This window comes from Colobus angolensis, unplaced genomic scaffold, assembly GCF_000951035.1.
Source record: "Colobus angolensis palliatus isolate OR3802 unplaced genomic scaffold, Cang.pa_1.0 Scaffold67, whole genome shotgun sequence".
Classification (NCBI taxonomy): domain Eukaryota; kingdom Metazoa; phylum Chordata; class Mammalia; order Primates; family Cercopithecidae; genus Colobus; species Colobus angolensis.
Window position 1 is genome coordinate 1,202,626 of NW_012120376.1, and position 21,906 is coordinate 1,224,531.

The 21,906-nt window shown below is 39.0% G+C and overlaps 1 protein-coding gene across 1 annotated transcript in view; it reads left to right on the forward strand.

Moving 5' to 3' along the window:
• The first annotated feature begins 11,565 nt into the window (after positions 1–11,565).
• FAM19A2 (family with sequence similarity 19 (chemokine (C-C motif)-like), member A2) overlaps positions 11,566–21,906 on the forward strand; it is a 522,282-nt gene continuing 511,941 nt past the window's right edge. Inside the window, exon 1 of the mRNA XM_011925968.1 lies at positions 11,566–13,147. The gene's annotated coding sequence lies outside the window, so the exon portion shown is untranslated. The remainder of the gene's footprint in view (positions 13,148–21,906) is intronic.

A 21,906-nucleotide genomic window follows, 5' to 3' on the forward strand; every position in this document is an offset into this window, starting at 1 on the left:
CTGTGACCCAGGCTGGAGAACAGTGGTGCGATCTCGGCTCACTGCAAGCTCCGCCTCCCAGGTTCACACCATTCTCCTGCCTCAGCCTCCTGAGTAGCTAGGACTACAGGCGCCCGTCACCATGCCCGGCTGATTTTTCGCATTTTTAGTAAAGACGGGGTTTCAACTGTGTTAGCCAGGATGGTCTCAATCTCCTGACCTCGTGATCACATAAAACATTAACCTTGAATGTAAATGGGCTAAATGCCCCAATTAAAAAACACAGAATAGCAAGCTGGGTAAAGAGTCAAGACTCATTGGTGTGTTGTATTGAAGGGACTGATCTCATGGGCAAAGACACGCATAGGCTCAAAATAAAGGGGTGGAGGAGAATTTACCAAGCAAATGGAAAGCCGAAAAAAGCAGGGGTTGCAGTCCTAGTTTTTAACAAAATAGACTTTAAACCAGCAGAGATTTAAAAAAAAGACAAAGAAGGACTTTACATAATGGTAAAGAGTTAAATTCAACAAGAAGAGCTAACTATCCTAAATATATAGGCACCCAATACAGGAACACCCAGATTCATAAAACAAGTTCTTGGAGACATACATAGAGACTTAGATGCCCACACAATAATAGTGGGAGACTTTAATACCCCACTGTCAATATTAGACGGATGATCGAGACAGAAAATTAACAAGGATACACAGGACTTGAACTCAGCTCTGGATCAGGTGGACCTGATAAATATCTACAGAACTGCCCACCCAAAAACAACAGAATATACACTAGTCTTGGTGCCACATGTCAATTACCCTAAACTCAATCAATCACATAATTGGAAGTAAAACACTCCTCAGCAAATGCAAAAGAACCAAAATCCTAACAGTCTCTCAGACCACAGCACAATCAGATTAGAGCTCAAGATTTAAGAAACTCACTCAGAGCCACATAACTACATGTAAGCTGGGTGTGGTGGGTCATGCCTGTAATCCCAGCACTTTGGGAGATTGAGGCGGGTGAATCACTTGAAGCCAGGAGTTCAAGACCAGCCTGGCCAACATGATGAAACCCTGTCTCTACTAAAAATACAAAAATTAGCTAGGCATGTTGGCATATTCCTGTAGTCCCAGCTACTCAGGAGGCTGAGGTATGAGAATTGCTTGAGTGAGGGGATGGAGGTTGCAGTGAGCTGAGATTGCACCACTGCATTTCAGCCTGGGTGACAAAGCAAGATTCTGTCTGGAAAAAACAAAACAAAACAAAACAAAAACACAAAAACCACACAGCTACATGTAAATTGAACCACTTGTTCCTGAATGACTCCTGGGTGAATAATGAAATTAAGGCAGAAATCAAGAAGTTCTTAGAAACCAATCAGAACAAAGAGACAAAGTACCAGGATCTCTGGGATGCAGTTAAAGCAGTATTAAGAGGGAAATTTATAACACTAAATGCCCACATCAAAAAGCTAGAAAGGGCTATGGCACAGTGGCTCATGCCTGTAATCCCAGCATTTTGGGAGGCCAAAGCAGGTGGATCACCTGAGGTCAGGAGTTCGAGACCAGCCTGTCCAACGTGGTGAAACCCCACCTCTACTAAAAATACAAAAATTAGCTGGGCATGGTGGTGGGTGCCCAGCTACTAGGGAGGCAGGAGAAACTCTTGAACTGGGAGGCAGAGGTTGCAGTGAGCCAAGATCATATCATTGCATTCTAGCCTGGGCCACAGAGTGAGACCCTGTCTCAAAAAGAAAAAGAAAAAAAACCTAGAAAGATCTCAAATCTAACACCACAATTAATAGAACTAGAAAACCAAGGGCAAGCAAACCCCAAAGCTAGCAGAAGACAAGAAATAACCAAGATTACAGTAGAATTAAAGTAGATAGAGGTATGAAAAACTCTTAAAAATCAGCTAATTCAGGAGCTTGTTTTTTGAAAAAAATTAATAAAATAGATAGACTGTTAGCTAAACTCATAAAGGAGAAAAGAGAGAAGAATCAAATAAACACAAAAAATCATAAAGAGGATATCATTTTATCCCACAGAAATACAAACAGCCATCAGAGAATACTATAAACACATCTATGCAAATAAACCAGAAAATCTAGAAGAAGTAAATAAATTCCTGAACACATACAGCCTCTCAAGACTGAATCTGAAAGAAGTTGAATCCCTGAATAGACCAATAACAGGTTATGAAATTGAGGCAATAATAAATAGCCTACCAATGAAAAAAAGCCTAGGACCAGATAGATTTGCAGCTGAATTCTACCAGAGGTATGAAGAGGCACTGGTACCATTTCTTCTGAAACTATTCCAAACAATTGAAAAGGAGGGACCCTTCCCAACTCATCTTTTGAGGCCAGCATCATCCTGATACCAAAACCTTGTAGAGATACAACAACAATAACAAAAAACTTCAGGCCAATATCCCTGATGAACATCGATGCAAAAATCTTCAATAAATACTGGCAAATCAAATGCAGCAGCACATAAAAAAGCTTATCCACCATGATCAAGTCGGCTTCATCCCTGGGATGCAAGGCTGGTTCAACATATGCAAATCAATAAACATAATTCATCACATAAACAGAATTAAAAACAATAACCACATGATTATCTCAATAGACATAGGAAAAGGCCTTTGCTAAAATTCAACATCCCTTCATGTTAAAAACTCTCAATAAACTAGGTATTGATGGAACATACCTCAAAATAAAAAGAACCTTTTATGACAAACTGACAGCCAATGTCATACTGAATGGGCAAAAGCTGGAAGCATTCCTTTTAACCAGCACAAGACAAGGATGCCCTCTCTTACCACTCCTATTCAACATAGTATTGGAAGTTCTGGCCAGAGAAGTCAGTCAAGAGAAAGAAATAAAGCATATTTAAATAGGAAGAGAGGAAGTCAAACTGTCTCTGTTTGCAGATGACGTGATCCTACATCTAGAAAACCCCATCATCTCAGCCCAAAAGCTTCTTAAGCTGATATACAAATTCAGTGGTCTCAGGATACAAAATCAACATACAAAAATCACAAGCATTTCTATACACCAACAATAGACAAGCAGAGAGCCAAATCATGAATGAATTCCCATTATGATTGTTACAAAGAGAATAAAATACCTAGGAATACAGCTAACAAGGGATGTGGAGGACCTCTTCAAGGAGAACTGCAAACCACTGCTCAGGGAAATAAGAGAGAACACAAACAAATGAACAAACATTCCATGCTCATGGATAGGAAGAATCAATATTGTGAAAATGGCCATACTGCCCAAAGTAATTTATAGATTCAATGCTATTCCCATTAAACTACCATTGACGTTCTTCACAGAATTAGAGAAAAGTACTTTAAAATTCATATGGAACCAAAAAAGAGCCCACACAGCCAAGACAATCTTAATAAAGAACAAAACTGGAGGAATCACACTACCTGACTTCAAACTCTACAACAAAACTACAGTAACCAAAACAGCATGGAACTGATACAAAAACAGACACATAAGCCAATGGAACAGAATAGAGATCTCAGAAATAAGATTGCATATCTACAACCATCTGATTTTCAACAAATCTGACAAAAACGAGCAATAGGGAAAGGATTCCGTGTTGAATAAACTGTACTGAGAGAACTGGCTAGCCATATGCAGAAAATGAAACTGGACCCCTTCCTTACACCTTGTACAAAAATTAACTTATGATGGATTAAAAACCTAAATGTAAAGCCCAAAAATATAAAAACCCTAGAAGAAAATCTAGGCAATACAATTTAGTACATAGGCGCAGGCAAAGATTTCATGATGAAAACATCAAAAGCAATTGCAACAAAAGGAAAAATTGACAAATGGGATCTAATTAAACCAAAGAGCTTCTACACAGCAAAAGAAACTATCATCAGAGTGAGCAAACAATCTACAGAATGAGATAAAATTTTTGCAATCTCTCAATCTGACAAAGTCTAATATCCAGAATCTACAAGGAACTTAAACAAATTTACAAGAAGAAAACAAATAACCCTATTAAAAAGTGGGCAGAGGACTTGAACAGAGACACTTCTCAAGAGAAGACATATATGCAACTAACAAGCATATGAAAAAAAGCTCAATGTCACTGATCATTAGAGAAATGCAAATTAACACCACAATGAGATATCATCTCACACCAATCAGAATAGTGATTATTAAAAAGCAAGAAACAACAGATGCTATTGAGGCTGTGGAGAAACAGGAACACTTTTACACTGTTGGTGGCAATGTAAATTAGTTCAACCATTGTGGAAGACAACGTGGTGATTCCTCAGAGACCTAGAACCAGAAATACCATTTGACCCAGCAATGCCATTACTGGATATATACCCAAAGGAACATCAATCATTCTATTATAAAGATACATGCATGCATATGTTCATTGCATTACTATTCACAATAGCAAAGATACAGAATCAGCACAAATTCTCACCAATGATAGACTGGATAAAGAAAATTATATATATATATATATATATATCTACCATGGAATACTACGCAGCCATAAAAAGGAAGGAGATCATGTCCTTTGCAGGAAAATGAATGGAGCCCAAAGCCATTATCCTCAGCAAATTGATGCAGGAACAGAGCACCAAACACCACATGTTCTCACTTATAACTGGGAGCTGAACAATGTGAACACATGAACACAGGGAGGGAAACAACACACACTGGGGCCTGATGGGGTTGGCGGGGTGTGGGGAGGGAGACTATCAGGATAAATAGCTTATGCATGCTGGGTTTAATACCCAGGTAATGGGTTGATAGGTGCAGCAAACCACATTAGTGCATGTTTTCCTATGTAACAAATCTAAATGTCTTGCACATGTATCCAGGCACTTAAAATAAAGTAAAATAAAATAAAAAGGCATATGGCCAACTTATCCCCAGTCCTCCAGCTTACAGTCAGCCAATTGTCAGATAATGACTGAGGCAATACACTGCTGGTTGATTTCGGACACATGAGTAAGCCCAACTGAGTCAAGAAGAATGAGCCAAAAACAAATTGCCAATCCATAGAAATGTGAAATAAATAAATGTTTCTTCTTTAAGTCACTAAGTTTTGGGGTGGTTTGTTTTATTTGCCTACTGCATGTAGGACAGTTTTCCTGCCTCAGCTGTTTCTCACATCGCTTTGTGAAATGGTCTTGTTGACTTATCTCCATGGCATGTGTCTATTTGGTTGGCCTGTTTGGTTTCCTGGGTTTTGATCACAAAGTATTTATAGAGTATTTATTGCGTGTTAGGTACCAAGCTAGGGGATGGGGATAGTATAAGTTAATAACATGCATGTAACCTTGGGTTGTGTGGAATGAATTCTGGGCTTCATTCCGTTCACTTGATTACATGAAAATATTCTGTAAATGTTTTTAAAAAACACTTAAAAGATAAATGAGAGATACATTATTGCCTAAGTTAGAAATAAATTGGTTAGCATCAAATAAAATAAGAGGAGACAAGTGGGGATGAGTGGCTTGTAGGTAGCACTCCCACAAGCTATGAACTATGAACTAGGGCTCATAAGTTTTAATTTAATTATTATAATACTGTATCTTGCAGAACACTGAGGGGAGCCAGAGCTAATTTTTCTCCTTACTCTGTCTCTCCTACTAATCTCTTCTCTTTATTGTTACTAATGAACCCAGGTTCTCTGGCTAAAGTCTTTCCCATATCCAGATTCAAATGAGTTTGATCTCCCTGTGATACAGGAGATCATATGTTTTACTAGTGGGGTTGGTGGCAGAAAGAGAGGAGACTGGGAAAACAAAAACAAAAACAAAAACAAGCCAAACAAAAATCCATGACTGACTTTGACTTTAGATAGATCTGGTTTGAATCTCAGCTCCAATGTGTAATAACAGGAAGATTGTCTGATTTTTTTTTCATGTGTTAAATGGGTTTATATCATCTGCTTCATGAGATGTTGTGGGGATTTGAGGTAAGGAGTTAAGATATCATACAAAGCCTCTGGCAGAAAGCTTGAAGTGCTCCAAAGGCTCTCCACCATGGCTGATGGGAATACAAAATGGCATAGACACTTTAGAAAATACTTCTTGTTTTTAAGTTAAACATACCCTACCCTAGATCCAGTCATTTCATTTCTAGGTAGTAACCCAAGAGCAATGAAAACATAGATTCACCCAAAGTCTTCTTCACAAATGTTCATAGCAGTTTTATTTTTAATATCCCAAAACTAGAAGTAACCCAAATGTTCAGTAAGAGGTGAATGGTTACAGAAGTTGTGGTATACCTACAATGTGAAATACTACTTGGAAGTAAAAAAGAATGACCTATTGCTGTGTACTATAACATGGATGATCTGAAAATAATTATGCCAATGGAAAGAAGCCTGACAAAAAAGAACACATAAAATATTATTCAATTTATATATACTGTGGAAAATGCAAGCTATAGTAATGGAAACTAGATCAGTGGATGCTAGAGACAGGACTGGAAGAAGATATGGATTACAAATGGGCATGAGATAACTTTTGGGGGAATGGAAACATTCGGCATTTTGACTGGTGGTGGTTTCACAGATATGCCCATATGTCAAAACTCATCAAAATGTACCCTTTAAATACATGCAGTTAATTGTATGTCAATTATACTTTACAAAAGTAATTTTCTATAAAAGGCAAAAAAGAAAAAGCCTGACGTGTACCAAAGTGATATTTTAGCGAACAGAACATGGAAAATTATGATAGAGTTACAATCCAGTTAAGTTCAGTATTTAAAGAAATTATTTTTACTGCTTAGACTTGAGGAGGATGGCAATTTAAACAAATACGGCTATTCCTCAACTTGTGCCTCACTTTATTGCAGCAGTCCCCAACCTTTTGGGCACCAGAGACTGGTTTCATGGAGGACAATTGTTTTCAATGGACAGTTGGTGGGGGATGATTTTGGGATGAAACTATCCCACCTCAGATCATCAGGCATTAGATTCTCATAAGGAGCGCACAACCTGGATCCCTTGCATGTGAGGTTTGCAATAGGGTTCAGACTCCTATGAGAATCTAATGCCGCAGCTGATCTGACAGGAGATGGAGCTCAGGCCGTAATGCTCATTTGCCCACAGTTCACCCCTGCTGTGAGGTTGGGTTACTAACAGGGAGGGAACCAGTCCCTGGGGGTTGGAGACCCCTCCTTTACTGCACTTTGCAAATACTGTTTTTATTTATTATTATTGTTTTATTTTATTTTTACAAATTTAAGGTTTGTGGTAACCCTGTGTTGAACAAGTCCCTCAGTGCCATTTTTTCAGCAGCATGTGCTCATTTCACGTCTCTGTGTTAGATTTTGGTAATTCTCACAGTATTTCAGACTTTTTCATTATTCTTGTATCTGTTATGGTGATCTGTGATCACTGGTCTTTGATGTTACTATTATAATTGTCTTAGGATGCAATGAACTGTGCCCATGTAAGATGGAAAACTTAATTAATAAATGTTGGGTGGTTCTGATTGTTTCGCCAACTGGCTGTTCCCCCAACTCCCTCTCTGTCCTAGGGTCTCCCTATTCCGTGACCTAATATTGAAATTAGGCCCATTAATAACCCTACAGTGGTCTGTAAGTGTTCAAATGAAAGGAAGAGTCTCATGTCTCTCACTTTAAATCAAAAGCTAGGAATGATTAAGCTTAGTGAGGAAGGCATGTCACAAGCTGAGAACTAGGCCTCTTGAGCCAAACTGATAGCCAAGTTGTGAATGCAAAGGAAAAGTTCAAGAAGGAAATGAAAAGTGCTACTCCGGTGAACACACAAATGATAAGAAAGCAAAACAGTCTTATTGCTGACATAGAGAAAGCTTTGGTGGTCTAGATAGAAGATCAAACAAGTCGCAACATTCCTTTCAGCCAGGGTCTAATCCAGAGCAAAGCCGTAACTCTCTTCAATTCTATAAAGGCTGAGAGAAAGGTAAAAAATCTTCAGAAGAAAAATATGAAACTAGCAGAGTCTGGTTCATGAAATTTAAAGAAAAAAGCTGTCTCCATAATATACAAGTACAAGGTGAAGCAGCAAGTCCTTAGGTGGAAGCTGCAGCAAGTTATCCAGAAGATCTAGCTAAGATCATTGATGAAGGTGGATACACTAAACAACAGATTTTCAATGTAAATAAACATCCTTATATTGGAAGAGGATGACATCTGAGACTTTCCCTGCTAGAGAGAAGTCAGTGCCTGGCTTCAAAGCTTCAAAGGACAGGGTGACTCTCTTGTTACAGGATAATGCAGCTGGTGACTTTAAGTTGGAACCAATGCTCATTTGCTATTCTGAAAATCATATGGCCCTTAAGAATTATAATAAATCTACTCTGCTTGTGTGTTATAAATGGAAAAAGAAAGCCTGATATCAGCACATTTGTTTACAGCATATTTTATTAAATATTTTAAGCCTACTGTTGAGAGCTACTGGCTCCACAAAAAGATTCCTTTCAAAATACTACTGCTTATTAACAATACACTTGGTCATCCAACAGCTCTGATGAAGTTGTCCAAGAAGGTTAATGTTGTTTTCATGCCTGCTAACACAACATCTGTTCTGCAGCCCACAGGTCAAGGAGTAATTTTGGCTCTCAAGTCTTCTTATTTAAGAAATGCATTTTGCTAGGCTACATCTGTCCTAGATAATGATTCCTCTGATGGATCTGGGCAAAGTAAATTGAAAAGCTTCTGGAAATCATTCACCATTCTAGATGCCAGAAGAGTTGCTTCTGTGGGTGAGCAAATAAAGTAGGTTTTTTGAGATGGAATCTACTCATGGTGAAGATGCCGTGAATATTGTTGAAATGACAACAAAGGATTTAGAATATTTCATAAACCCGACTGATAAAGCAGTGGCAGAGTTGAGAGTACTAACTCCAATTCTGAAGGAAGTTCTACTGTGGATAAAGTGCCATCAAGCAGCACTGTATGGTACAGATAAATCTTTTGTGAAAGGAAGAGTCAATGGACACAGCAAACCTCATTATTGCCTTATTTTAAGAAATCGCCACAGCAATTCTAACCTTCGACAACCACTACCCTGATCCATTAGCAGCCATCAGCACTGAAACAAGACTTTCCACCAGCAAAAAGATTAGGAATCGCTGAAGGCTCAGATGATCATTACACTTTTTTTTTTTTTAAAGCTTTAAACCATTTTCAAGGTAAGATATGTACTCTTTTTTTTTTTTTTTTTGAGACGGAGTCTCGCTCTGTCGCCCAGGCTGGAGTGCAGTGGCCGGATCTCAGCTCACTGCAAGCTCCGCCTCCCGGGTTCACGCCATTCTCCTGCCTCAGCCTCCCGAGTAGCTGGGACTACAGGCGCCCGCCACGTCGCCCGGCTAGTTTTTTGTATTTTTTAGTAGAGACGGGGTTTCACCGTGTTAGCCAGGATAGTCTCGATCTCCTGACCTCGTGATCCGCCCGTCTCGGCCTCCCAAAGTGCTGGGATTACAGGCTTGAGCCACCGCGCCTGGCCAAGATATGTACCTTTTTAAGACAAAATGCTATTGCATACCTAATAGACTGCAGTATGGTGTAAAGATAACTTTCACATGCATTGAGAAACCAAAAAAATTGTGTGACTCACTTTATTGCAATATTTATGGAGATTTGGAACCAACCTGCCACATTTTTGAGGCATGCCTGTAGAAGGTAGCAAGTATCAACAAAAAATTTCTGTTAAATTAGGAGAATATTTGCTACTTTGTTTCCTTTGAAGAGAATCCGAAAGATTTTGATTTGTCTAGGGGATGCTGGAAATAGGAATATCTCAATCTAAAAATTATTGGGAATTATTTACAAAAAGCACAGAGGTTATTATAGAATTTCAGCATCATATGACATTGGATAAGAAATTTTGTGATATTTTGTAATTAATATATATATCTGTTCTCTTTACTTTTTCATATGTTTGTGAAAACATAGTGGGTTTAATTAGAAAAATAAGGCTGAAAATGTCCGACACTTAAACAATACAAGTAAAGTTTTAACAATATGACAAAACTATAGATTCCTCTACAACCACAAAAAGTTAATGAATTAGAAGCTAGAAAGATTATAATGTATGCTTTATTTTTTTTGTGTGTGTGCGTGTGTGTGTGAAAATAAAGCCAATGTTCTAAAGTGATTTTGTAAGTGACTTCTTTCTAGTACAGAGTCCAAGTTTCCAATGTCATTCCTGCTTGAATTTCATCACTCTATTTAACACAGCAGACAGAAAATTACTGTAAGATTTGCAGTGAAACAGTGCCAGGTGTTTTAAAATGTGAACGTTGCTTTCCTGGATATAAGTTACTATGTAAGTGGAACGAAATATTTAATCAGATGGCATAAATCTTTTGAAAGAGACTATCTGAGAGTTCCTTGGAAATAAATGATTGCTGTATACTACCAGACCAAGTCAAATCTGCCATAGAACAATTAGTTACAGCAAAACTTGCCTTATTTAGTTTTGGCGCTTTGTTTTAAATGATTTCAACTAGTCTCAGTTATTTAAAAAAATACATTCTTTTCTTTCTTTATGACTATGCTAGTTTAGATTATCAAGTTAAAATAGAACTCCTCCAAAAATTCAGAGTGAATGGAAGGGTGTTTAATAATAACTTTAACACGTATTTCACAATTTTTGAACATACAGAAACATTTGAAAGCAAATCCCCAGCTCAAATAGTAAGTTCACAAACATCTAAATGTTAAGGTTATAGATGGGACCAAGCTTGACTCGGACTGATTTAACAAAACTTTATAAAATTGGTGGAGCTATTTTTTATAAAAATGACCACCTTGACATAATTAAATTACTTGATGCATTTTAGATGCAAAATACGGTTGATTTACTAAGCATATTAAGATAAAATAGCTAAGTGAAGCATATATTCTATATTTCTTTGTATATATGATAGGTAGTATTACTTCTATTTTATAGCTGGTGAAGAGAGCTGGTGATACCTAATTTGTCAATGGTTTCAGTGAATCACAGCTACATAAAAGCACAGACCTTTAGAGCTGGAAGGAATTTAGCTATCTTGACCATTATCGGTCTAATTGAAAAAGAGGTATGAAAACTGGCTCCAAAACCAGATTTTTGAGTTATCCGTCCTTGTAAAGGACTTGTAAGATTTCCTGGGTGACCATTCCCTTTCTTTTTTCAGATTTTCTTTTTCTGAATTTATTCTTACCATTTATTCATTTTTGAATAGTCTTCTAATCACTAGATAAAGGTTTTGTTCATTTCCAAACATGATCAAAGTGAGACTGAGAAGACCCTTCATTTGAGCTCATATGCACAGCGCTTAAACCAACACCCAATTTGACCAAACACGTAAGGACATGACCTTCCAGCGTCATGAATATCACGACGTTCCTTTAACAAAGGCTTTGCTTAATAGGGTTGCAGTGAAAACCCTCCCTCTAAATTCTTGAGAAGTTGTAATTTGTAAAAATACAAATTCTCTGAAACCACATACTGTTTTCTTTTTCTTTACGGAGAGAAACTGGTCTGTTACATCTAGTAAAGCGTTTTAATCCGGATGACCCTCTAGAGGGAGACATAGTCCAGCTTTTATACCAATTGCCTCCTCATCTTTTACTGTCTCGTTTTTTTTCTGCAGGACCGTTGTTTGCTCTCAACGGCAGTTGCTGGGGCTAACAGAACTGGCTTTTGGGAGAGAGAGGCGAGGCAACGCCGCCTGGCCCTGCCATTCCATTTTACTGCTGAACTCAACCTGGAGTGTCAGAGCCTGTTCTCCTCCTGCATTCTTGCTGCACTGTATGGGGGAGCCAAGTCACTCTGTACTCACTGGACAGCCAGGCTGGGTGGAAGAGGGTTCTGGAGTGGAGCAGGGGGCTCTGCCCTTTATGGCGACTTTCTAAAAGATTAGCATCAGTGTTTTTTGACAGTACAACATCTGGGGTGGGACGCGGAGAGGAGGCTTTCCTTGCTAAACGGCTCCTTTCTCCGCTGGTGATCTGGATTTGTTTCCTCGGCCCCCTCCCCCCGCTCCTTTCTTTCTCCCCTCCTGCCTTTAGCGAAGTGACACAGGCGACACCTGCTCGCTTGTGTTCGATGTTGGAACTCGCACCTTCTCGGTGGTGACGGTGCCAGGGCACTGCTGCCAGGGGGACATCGGCGGGTTTCCCTTCCTTCCAGCCCACGATGCCTAGAAGGGCAGCGGGTGGGCTGCATGGAGCTCTGCCTGCAGCACTTCGAGGCGGGGTTGAGGGGCTGAAGCTGGCCAGGAGTTGCTGCTAAGTGGACTCGAGTGGAAGGCGCAGAGTCTCCCCGAGGGCACAGCGGGGACCTATCTGCGAGCAGTGGGAACAGTGGCACCTGGCCGAGGGACGCGGGCGTCTGGCGGGGGACATCGGCTGAGCTCAGAGCCTCTCCTCCTTCCTGTCCCGAGCCTCCCAGCAACTCCACCACGTTGGAGACCCGGTACCTGCGAGAGCCAGGGAACTCGAGAAGTGCGTGGCCGAGGCTGCTTTCCTGAAGGTGAATCATTCCATCCAATTGCCTTTCCCCGGAGAACAAGAGGGAGGGCGGGAGAGAGGGAACGGAGGATGTGTGAGTGTGTGTGTGTGTGAGAGGGAGAGACGACGTGAGGCGAGAAGAAAAGTCTTTACTCGGCCTTAAAAGCAAACAAATCAGAGATGGAATAAGAGCGGTAATTGCTGCAAGACCGCCTTGATTCTTGCAGTCCAGAGAGCTGAGCGCACCGCGCGCATCCGGCGAGGACAGCAGGCGACCGCTGGCGCTGCCAAGGGCTGCGGGACTTTGGCTTTTCTTCAGTAAACAAATCTTTTGATTACTTTGACATTGTGGAATAAAGAAGCGGGGAGAAGGATCAGGCTCACCTTCACCCGCTTTAGGGGGATTCCAGTCTGGATGTCAAGAGATTCCTGAACCCTCTTTGCCATCAGAGGAGGAAACACATTCACACACGCGCGCGCACACTCGCACGCTCAGGGCCACACTCACACGCCGCCCTCCAGGAGCACACAGCACCAGACTTCGGTTCCCTATGCCCCTGGATGGTGACGGCGGATTGGCATCTTGGAAGCGATGCGAGAGCGATAAGGCTGGCGCCGGCCCGCAAAAACTGCAGGAGCATCGCTAGGTGTTGCCGCCACCGGGAAGCGGGGCTGCAGGTAGGTGCGAGCCGCGCCTCGGGTCGCCGGCCAGTGCTGGGGACCGGAGCCGCAACTGTAGGACAGCGGACCCGGAAGCCCCCGTGTGCACACGGCTCCCCTCCCCTTTCTCGGGGATCCGGGACTGTAGGGGGATCGCCCGGGGAAGGCGAGAGGTGAGGGCAGATGCGGGTCCATCGGCCGGCGTCTCTCCCTCGCGGGCGGTCAGGGTGGGGGCGGAGTAGAGGGGCGCAGAGAGGGGATCAGAGCATGAGAAAGAAGTCTCCGTGAGCGGTGCCCTCCCTCTCTGCCCCATTTCTCCTAATACAAACGACCAGGTTGAGGATCGAAGTGGGTTTTAATTCGATTCCTTACCCAGACCCATCCTGGCTGGTAACCATTTTGGACTCTTAATTAGGAGTTGGGGGTCGCGTTCCAGGGAAGATCAATGGGATGTGTCAGGTCATCTTTCTGAAATCCCTACTTTTTGTCCGCTTCTGATTAGTTAATTCTCAGGCCTGCTTGCAGAAGGTGGGTATTTCAGTGAGACTATTGATTTCTCCACCTCTAACTATTTTCATAAAAAATCAAACTGATAAATTCCAGAGCCTCATCTATGTAAGGTTTATTTAGATTTGGGATGGGGCGTTTTCTTACTGAATGAAATAAAGCTTTTGTAAAGGCTACTACAAGAGAGCTTTAGTAAATGATCCTCTTAACGAACAGCTTTCAGAATAAGAATGGCTTCGGGAAACTAATGCTTTTTTTATTTCTTTCCGGGTAAATGTCTCCCAGATTTTGCTACTAATACACGGGTTTTCTGCTAACTGCTTTGCCATCCCTTCCCCCTTCAATTCTAGAAGGCCAGGTGCCTACCAAGAAATGTTTTCTTTGGGCTACTGATCTTCACTTATCAATGGGGGAACGTGTTATTTTCAGAAACTGGCTTTGCAAAGGAAAGTTTGAGATCCGCCGCCCTCTTTCTCTAAGAACTGCAGGTCGAGTTATCCTGTCTGAAAAGGAAGAAACATAGGCGCTCGCAGAGCCTTCGGGTGGACGCGAGGCTTCTCTATTGAGTATTCCACGTCTTGACCGAGTGTTAAACAATTGCCTGAAGCGTTTGGAATCAAATGTGTAGTAACGTTACTACAGCGGCTAGTCTCTCTTCACCTTTGCTGCGTGAGTTTGGCTTATTATTACAATAATAGAGAGAGAGGGGAAAAAATCCTCGTTTCGTGAGTGTGAAATCCCCTCTTGGATTTTACAAAATGATTCGTGGAGAAAAAAACCTTAAACACCACACACAAAAAAGCAAACTCGTAAGCGACCTTTACTCTGAAGTGTCCCCAAAGTACTTGGTAGTGTAGGAGGATCCTTCACACAGGACAGGATGAATTTCAATTACTATTGACTGAATGATAATTATCTGATTCTTGTCTTCTCAACTAGATTGCTTTAAACATCAACATTCAGAGTTATCAATTAACACTCTCAAACTGCTTTATTAGGCATATAAGTTAAGACAAATGAGCAATTAATTTAAGATTTTTTGTGTAAAGTGCTAAACCAAAATAACTACGAAAGGAGATTAAAAACACTTCTAAAGCTTTAAAAATCAGAGGATTAAGATTAATTGTACTTACCTCAGCCTTTCCGTGTTTGCATTTGTACTCTCAGACTGACTAATCATTTGCAATATCAAAATTGGCACCTAATATCCTATATTTCAAATAAAAGATCAGACATGTTTGTCTCTTTCCTTACTTTATTTTGTTCTGGATCTCATCCTGAGTCAATTGTTTGAGTTGACCTTTCTTTTTGGAATCTTAATTTTTAAAATCACCAGTAGCCACTTAAAGGCCATCAGTTACCACACTGGAGCTTATAAATATTTTCATTTTCCTAATTTTCAATAAAAAAAGTTAGATTGTATTATTTATAGATAGTAAAAGTCTGTGAGGTCAATGTCACTGCCAACTGAATACTTAGGCACAGGGAATATTTTAAGAGGCAAATGGCTTTAGTGTGTTGTTTTATTCAGATTAGGCATTTTTTTTGGTGTTAAAATCTTGATTCTTTTCTTGCCTTTAAAAAATTTAGTACTTTAGGATGCCTGAATTCATATTTATGTAGAGTGCTATGATATGTGTCTCTTAAAGATGAACCCAGAATTTTTGATGTTAAAGCAAATGCCTATATAATGCTACAGGTTCTGCTAGAGGGGAATTAAGGCTTCTAATTATATGTGATATCTCATTAGAAAAATATTAGCTATTTTAACAATGACAAATTGGAGAATGAAGATTCATTGAGATGCCTATGGATTTATGTCAAAATAGATTACATATTGCTTAGAGATGGCAATATGGTATTTACTAACCACCAAGTTATAGAATGTGATGACATGACTATAAAAAGATCTGCTTTTAGATATGGCCAGTTTTCCTATAGAAAAATTTATAAAATGATAAAATTTAGGGGGCACTAGAAAAAATTTAAAAATTATTTTATATTTTATTAGAAAATGTTAGTAGCCCTGGATCCAGTGTCTTCAATACAGTATTTTGATGATCATTTTAAAATGCATTTTTGTGTTAAAATATGCATTTAAGATTGATTTATCACTAATTGCAAGTTATGGATTACCTTATACAGGAAGGGTAAGATGTGTATCTTTGGGATTTCTCAGTCATTTCTTATCTTGGCCTCTAAGACCCAAGTTCAGCAATCACTGCAAACTGATGAACATTTGCTGACGAACTCTCTAATGCATGTCCCAAACAAGGAATGTTCCAAAGTGTCATCAGTTATTTCTAATATATTTGAAAAGATGAAACAACCCACGTGCAAACAGTTCAGTGCCCCTGCTTTTACTTCTGCAGTATTTTATTAGGGATGCCTCATTAAGTCACATTTTTCTGCAGCTGTTTTGTTCATTGAAGATTCAAGTAAAAATAAGGAACTTTACTGTGTAATGCAGTTTTGTTTTCTTGTTGAAAAATCACAACTTGGGGTAAAATAATCATCCAAGCCGTCATCCCCTTTGATCTATGTCTGACATTTGCAAATGCAATTCGTCAACTGTTATTAGTAGGCCTTCATCAAAACAAAGAGAAGAATTGCATTAACACAGCCTGCTGCTAGATATGAAGGCCAAACCAGCTGCATCAACTTCATATCTGGCCATATGCTTGCACAAAATTTCACATGAAATAGCTTGCTTTTGGACCACTGATTTTATAATGCCATGTGATATGATGAATTTGCCATATTGTTTGAAAATTCTTTGGTTAACTTTATTTTGAACTACTTTGAGCATATTGAACTACTTAATTATTCCATTGAAAGAGAATAAATAATTTCACATTGAGGTACCATTAGTCTTTAGAAAACAGTTTTACTTTAGGTTCAGAGCAGAGTCTGAAACAGGAGATTGACAGGTGAGCCTAGCAAACAGAGACATAGAAGTTAGTTTCTGTTTTTTAATTGTCATTGGCCACTGACTTATTGGGTAATTTTTAGAAGGTCTGATTTTGTTCATTTAATGCAGTGATTCATTCAGTGCAGTGTCGTTGTTAATGAAATAAACAATTCTTGTCTTCTACTTAATCTTACAGAAATTTTAAGAGGATAAGTTAGACTTACTGGAATGTGAAAGTATTTAAATATATTTCTCCGTAGTATCTAACAATATAGTCTCTGTATCTATAAATATATGCACATGCATACGTACATACATACATATGCTTTAAATGACACCCATGTAAAATACTGATTTTATGTAACAGGGTGATCAGAACAACTCTGTAGAATGTCTACCTTTTTAGGTGCATAGTTTTTCCACTATTTTCCATGATTTGACCTGCAGTACAACTATATCCATAGTACGACAAGGTCATTTATAACTTAGTTTTACTGTTTGAGCCATTGTTAATACATTCTATTTTTCTCATGAATTTTTCTTTTGGAGATACTTTTATTTACTAGGCTACAAACGCAAAAAAAAATCATTTTTGCCCTCAATGTGGAGACACTTTGTGATGTTTTATTGACACTACAACTGGGAATTTTGACACATTTTAAACTCTGAATGTGTCTGTGTGCTGTCTTTATTGAATATAAACCTCCATAGTCAATGTACAAACTATGTATTACATTGGAGTGTACCATTCTCATTTAAAATGGTATCTACAAAATTGCCAGAAATATGTTGATACTATACTCCAAATTTCTGTTAGCTTTCCAAAAACCTACCTGTTTCCAGTGTGTATACCACACGGATATGTTGGATTTTATCCTATGCTGTAATATTAGGCAAGCTAGTCAGTGGAATACTTAGGCAATTGATTGGTATTGCCATTGGAAAACAAAGTTTCTAGTTCACTTGGAAATCAGATGAGAAGTAAGTATTTAAGCTACAAGAAGAATACTCTATTTTGTTCAGTGGTTCATGTGAAGTGTGAGATATATAACTAAGGAATCAGAGCTTGTGTGTTTATATTAGATAAAGTCCTTTTAATCACTTCCTTCAATCTCCTAAGTTACTTTATAGTAACTGTAATTGTTTTATGATTTCCCCTGAATGGCTAGTTAGCAAAGTTACATCTCCCTTTCCCCAGCAATAGTACAAACATAGTCATTCAATTAAATTTATATTTGTATTGCTTCTGTTATATGGTAGCTTTATGCAGTAGATTTTGGGAACTCTTTACAGAAAGATTCAATAATGTGATAATGTTGCATTCTAGCAATTACGGTGATAGGCTGGATTTAGTAATTTGACAAAATGAAGACAGCCAGCTGAACAAGTCTCCTGTACTATGTAAAGCTAACTCTCTAGATGAAGCCTGGAAAGTTCAAAGTAGTTTTTGATGAATGCAAGGTTTGTTTTACTAAATATAAATAAATATATATATATTTGCTGCTATGAACTGGTCACTGTATAATTGCATGCATGTGAATGGGCAACTGTGTTGCCCTTTAAAGGTCATGCAAAGATTCTACACCTTTCCATTTTCAGTGTTAATTGCCTATGGCCTCCTGTAGCTGCACGTGGAACTTTCTGTTGAGTTTAATAATACGGAAAAACACTTCGGCTTTCTTTGGGTGGATTATGCAGCTCTTTATAAACAAGTCTATGAAAATAAATTATAGTGGGTACTAGAACAGAAGATTTTTGTAAAGGTTCATTTGTGCTTTGGAATTAAAGTTTTCAAACCAGAATGTCCTGGGCTACGAGGAGACAGATTCTTTCTGGTGCAAAAAACTGATCATTCAAAATTATTGTCTATATCTGAAAACTCTGCCATGGTTTTAAAAGGGTTATGTGGTTATAGGAATTTTAATAGCAAACTTCCACCTAGTGATAGAACAAAGAGACTTGTTAAAATATATTCTTTGAGAGGGCAGGCCTTCCAGGACCCTACAAACAGTAGGGCATTATGTATTGATGGAATGAATTTGTAACTTCTCAGATCAGTTAAGAATTTAGAAATGACCCTTCATATTACTTGAGAAAAACAACATTTACACTTACATTTTTATCTTTATTAGCTTACAGACAGTTCTAACTTCACAGAGGCACTCTCCAGTACTATTTTATTTAAAGTAGGAAACCTGGTTACTGTTACCATTTCTTTCTTAGTTTGGTTTTACCTTGTTATAGTTGTATGGTAAATGGCATACTCAGATTTGTTGGTGCCAGAGTGTTTAGAAAATTTCTCAGAAATGACTATCAGACCAGTCAGTAGCTGTGACCTGGTCTTGCTTGCTATTTGGGTTCTCCAGCTTTGTTTGTATTTTCTTTGGAAAGTTGAGTAAAATTGAGTGAAATAGCTCTAACTTTAGTTCTTTTTTACAGTGTAGAAAGAGAAAGGAGGTAGACAATCCACATTTCAGTGAAGCAATTCAAAGGCCAAGGGGAGAATGAGAGGGCATTGAAATGTCATCCTCCACAAAACAGAGGACGCATTTTGGAAAACTTTAAGGAAAAAATTTAACCTAATTTTTAAAAGTTTAGTTCTTGGACTAAACCTAATGACTGTTATATGACAATTTTTTTTCCTGCTAAGATACGTATGTATTTAAACATTATTGCAAACCCCTATTAGACTGATAATTGGCATGCTTATAAATATACATTCAGAATTGGGTCAGAATTTATACTTTTCTAGTTGAAGATATATTTGCTCCTTCCATCATTTGTTGAGTGGTTAAAATTCATTAGCTTGCTATTCGGGTTAGCAGATAAATTTTGAAATTGACTATTATAAAACCAGTGTGGTACAGTGGCAAGAGTTCTGGAGATGCTTTTGTAGCTCTAACAGTAAATAACCATGTGGCCACAAAAACCACTTTATTTCTCTGTGCCTTAGTTTCTCAGCAACATATTTCTTCAGTGGAATTTTTAAGACAATAAAAAGGGTGTTTTTTCAGCCAGGCGTGGTGGCTTATGCCTGTAATCCCAGCACTTTGAGAAGCTGAGGTGAGAGGATCACTTGAGTCTAGGAGTTCAAGACCATCTGGGCAACATGATGAAACTCTGCCTTTACCAAAAAAAAAAAAGAAAAAAAAATTGCCAGGTGTGGGAGGGGGTGTGTGCCTGTAGTCCCAGTTACTTGACAGGCTGAGAGATGGGAGGATCACTTGAGCCTGGGAGGTCACAGCTGCATTGAGCTATGATCACACCATGCACTCCAGCCTGGGTGACAGAGTGAGACTGTGTCAAAAAAAAAAAGTACTTTTTTTCCGTATGTTTCGACCCACTAAGTATCATGGCATGGAAGTGCGACAATATAGCGTGACATATTTAACCTTAAGGAGCTTCCCTTTTAGTTAGGAAGTCAAGGAATATCTAGCAGATAGTTCCTGGCATTTAAATGCCTCATATATGCTTTCCAATAGATAAGTAATCTGTTATATGACAGTTGTTTCCTGCTAAGATACATATACATTTAAGCATTATTGCAAACCCCTTTCAGACTGATAATTGGTGTGCCTATAAATATACATTCAGAATTGGGTCAAAATTTATACTTTTCTAGTTGAAGATATATTTGCTCCTTCCCTCATTTGTTGAGTGGTTAAAATTCATTAGCTTGCTATTCGGGTTCTTCAGCTTTGTAAGATCGACATGGAGATGATGATGATGATGATGATGATGATGATTACGGTGATGACTAAAGGCTATAGACCTTGGGACATAACACTGAATCAGATTTAATCTTATAATTTAGTAATGTTGCTTTATCTGCATGATGCTGCTTTGTTGTAAAACAGGTTGTGATAGGTCACGGGTCTCAGGTTTTTTAGGGTTACATGTCTTTGCTCTACTGATGGCTTTCATAGTCATTGAAATAAAATTAGTTTGATAGACTAAGCTAGCAAATAAATAATCTTCATGTATTATATGATAATTAAACACATTCATTCAAAATCTATGTATGAATTTTGAGAATTTATAATCCTTTGAAAAGTTTGTTCATTTATTCTTTAAGTATTTATTGGGAACTGTCTTAATCAGTTTGAGCTGCTATAATAAAAATACCACAGATTGACCAGGTGCAGTCGCTCACACCTGTAATCCCAACACTTTGGGAGGCCGAAGTAGGTAGATCACTTGAGCCCAAAAGTTTGCGACCAGCCTGGGTAATATGATGAAACCTCATCTCTGCAAGAAAATACAAAAATCAGCCGAGCATGGTGGCAAGTGCCTATAGTCCCAGCTACTGGGGAGGCTGAGGTGGGAGGTTTGCTTGAGCCAAGGAGGTTGAGGCTGCAGTGAGCTGTGATGGTGCCACTGCACTCCAGCCTGACAGAGTAAGACCCTGTATCAAAATAACCACCACCACAACAAAAACAAAACCACAGACTGAGCGATAAACAATAAGCAGTAATTTCTCACAATTCTGGAGTCTGGGAAGTTCAAGATCAAGGCACCAGCAGATTTGTCTGGTAAAGGCCATCTTCCTGGCTTGTAGACACCCACCTTCTTACTAGATCCTCACGTGGTGGTGGTAGGGTAGGGGGACAGGTATCATCTCTCTCGTGTCTCTTCTTAGAAGACAATAATCCTACTCACGAGGGCTCCATTGTCATGATCTAATTACTTCTCAAAGCTCCCACCTACAAATACCATCACATTGGAGATTTAGGCTTTAATATATGAATTTTGGGAAGACACAAACATTCAGTCCATAGAAAGCACTATGTAGGTGTTTGGGCTATCTTAGTATACAAAAATGGCAGACATCTACCCTCATGATATTTACCATTTTAGTACATTATTTGAAGTTTTGAAATTAATCTGAAGGAATGGTTCAACAATGTATTGTGCTGTATTTGTTGTTCTTAGTCATTCTTATTTATAACTGTGAAGTATAGGTCTGAAAAGAAATAATTAAAATAGTTAAATATTTGGGTTGAAATGGATTGTGAAGAAAAATATTGTAGTGTATATTTGAGGTGAGGTATGTAATGCAGTGGATTGATTCCAGCTTACAAGGTCTGTCCTCAAATGGAGGGTGACACAAATGGAGCTCTTTTTCCTGAATTTCACGTATGGAGTGACTTTAGATCAGTGACATGATGCGCCCTACAGTCTCTCAATCCCAGCACTTTGGAATCACCTGAGGTTAGGAGTTTGAGACTAGCCTGGACAACATGGTGAAGCCCCATCTCTACTAAAGAAATACAAAAATTAGCCAGGTGTGATGGCAGGTGCCTATAATCCCAACTACTCGGGAGGCTGAGGCAGGAGAATTGCTTGAATCTGGGAGGTG